General features: G+C 42.0%; 1 pseudogene; it reads right to left on the minus strand.

Moving 5' to 3' along the window:
• Positions 1-1,256: 1,256 nt before the first annotated feature.
• On the minus strand, positions 1,257-1,374 carry LOC124620482 (annotated as a pseudogene).
• Between the last annotated feature and the right edge of the window lie 1,424 nt (positions 1,375-2,798).

Raw genomic sequence — 2,798 nt, forward strand, 5'->3', positions numbered from 1 at the left:
CTTATTGGGAACATCTAACAGACCTCGGGGCTTTGACTTGCACCGCAAAATCTGGTCTACCCTTAACAGGATCAGGACGAGCCACGGCCGCTGTGCGGACTCCTTGTACAAATGGAGCATAGTGCCATCACCACAGTGCGACTGCGGCGCTGACAGGCAGACAATTCACCATATCGTGGTAGAATGCCCTCTGAGGGCCTACCCTGGGCCAACAAGGGACTTCATGGATGCAACTAACAGTGCAATCGATTATATTTCTAACCTAGATGTTTGTTTGTGATATTGTAACTGTTTTGTGTGTTATGTACTTTTAGATTTTTCATACGTGATTTGTACTTGCCATACGCTAAATAAATAAAATACTAAAGGTAGCCATCGAATGAAGTGTAGTAGCATATAGTAGGTAACTTCAGCATGATCCATTGAGTATATAATATTAATGTCTGTTCTTGTTGGGGATTTAGTGTTTTGGCATTCTGTGAAATGTCACACGAAAGTCTCATATTTTGCGTATACTACAACACTGATACTAAGCGTATCAGATGTAAAACATGAAAATCGAAAAGAACAAAATTCACTTGCAAACACGAAACTTTTAAAGTCACGTAAAAATTAATTTGTTTAAAATACATGTCTGACCGTCAGCAGATTTTTTATTTAAAAACCAAAAGATCGACCCGTTTCAGTCACAGACCGTCTTCATGAATTAGGGTTAAAACAGTGTAAGCGACAAAATCACACCTGTCATTACTTAAATAATGGCCACGTCTCTTGTGCAGAGTATGTCATGAATTCCAGTATACCACATAGGAGTTTTAAAGGCAAACATACTAATAATATGCGTAAACAGAGCAGTAGGGCTTTAAAAAAGTTCATTTTATACATTACTTGACGTCTGTTAATAATTGCCTACCAGAAATCTTTAATTTAATTTGCTCTCTTTGGCTCTTAGCTGATATAAAGCGGTACTTCAGCAACATAGCATGTTTTGCCTTTTGTTGAAAAACATCTGTTCTCTAATCTGTTATGTAACGAATGTCATACATCGGTGCGTAGAAACGAAACTCCTCCCGAACAGGCCATGAAGGCCTAACGGTACCGACAGGCCGCCGTGTCACCTCAGGCCCACAGGCGTCAGTGGATGCGGATACGGAGGGGCATGTGGTCAACACACCGCTCTCCCGGCCGTATGTCGGTTTCCGAGACCGGAGCCGCTACTTCTCAGTTTGCCTCACAAGGGCTGAGTGGACCACGCTTGCCAATAGCACTCGGCAGTCCGGATGGTCACCCATCCAAGTGCTGGCCCAGCCCGACAGCGCTTAACTTTGGTGATCTGACGGGAACCGGTGCTACCACTGCGGCAAGGTCGTTGGCATCGGTGCGTAGAGATGTACGCTAATTTCAGCTATTTTTTACATTAATGCTCTACGAGTGACAAGAATGAGATATCTCGAAAAAAACTAAGTGTAGCTGTTTGTTATTAATTGTGCATTACTTGATTTCACAACTTGGGAGAGGGGGAGGGAGAGGGATTTTATTGTGAAAAAAGAGCTCTCTGCTAGCATTACAATGTCTTAGGAGAAAGACATAGAGCCAGAAAGAAACTTAAAGCGATTAGACAGGTGGATCGTTGGGGAGTGGGATGGGGTCTGCACGATGGCTGGAAAGAAATGAAGTTGTTTTGGTAAGCGTTTCTTACTTAGGAAACGGGTTTCATCAAACGTCAAAACTGATACTTGTAGACGCAGTAAACAACAAGAAATAGAATGCAGCTATGACATCCGAAGTGGAAGAAAACTTAGGAAAGGATCAAGGATGCTGGGAAGTGGTAAGGAAAGAGTTCGAGATCAACAGCTCCTACATAACTACTACAAGACTCAGATAGGGATACATCTCTTACCTAAGGTTTAAGCAGAAGAGAGAATTATAGTCAGGAGAATACAGTAAGTAAATGTTGGGACCAGTAACACGACGTGAGCATGAAAGCATCGCTGTTAATTAATCACAATAATGTGCACCTTGTTAAGATTTTCTTCTGTCATTATAAGCTGTGTCTTAACAGGATTGTGAACTGCGTTAACACAGACTTGTAAAAGGCAATGGTGACAGCTAGCTGAGCGCATACTGGTCTCACTTCCGTCGAGGCTATTGATAGTGTTTTACTAAGTATATTCCAATCTTACACAGTTCTAGAAATATATAGTAAACTGGCGAGTATAAACTCATGCGACCCGCATGGTACAATTAGTGTCAGAAGATAGCGCACGAGACTGCTCAGCCTCAGGCTCGGGTTCTATCCTTACTACCGTCCCGTTTCCAATTTTTGTATCGCTCTCATGTTGTGTTTAAGGAAACCAGACGATGATCACGCTTGGTGACACTGTCTCTGGTGGGCCGCTTTAATTTGCGCGCGCAACGGCCTGCCTGGCTAACTTCAATCTTAATTAATTCGGAAAAGCCGCAACGTATCGAATTTTTTTCTTAACAACTATTTCTCAGCACGATCTATCCTGAAACACCCTTAAAAAGCTTTTCAGACTGTTTCTCACTTCTGTTTCATCCAAGAAAATCTATTCTAACTAAAGGTACTGCAGATGAATGTCGAGACTATTCCTTCAGGAAGGCTACGGTCTAATTACTGTCATAACGTTGTGCAGCCGAGATAACGCACTACTTATAGTGTATTAACTGGACCACAAACACTACTTCTCCACATTTTCTAACTATGGATCTATACATCTAAGAAGATTGACGGAACTAAAAGAAAGCTTCAAGGCTGAGATTAAAATTCAGGTGAA

The sequence above is a fragment of the Schistocerca americana genome, chromosome 6, assembly GCF_021461395.2.
Source record: "Schistocerca americana isolate TAMUIC-IGC-003095 chromosome 6, iqSchAmer2.1, whole genome shotgun sequence".
In the NCBI taxonomy this organism is placed as follows: Eukaryota; Metazoa; Arthropoda; class Insecta; order Orthoptera; family Acrididae; genus Schistocerca; species Schistocerca americana.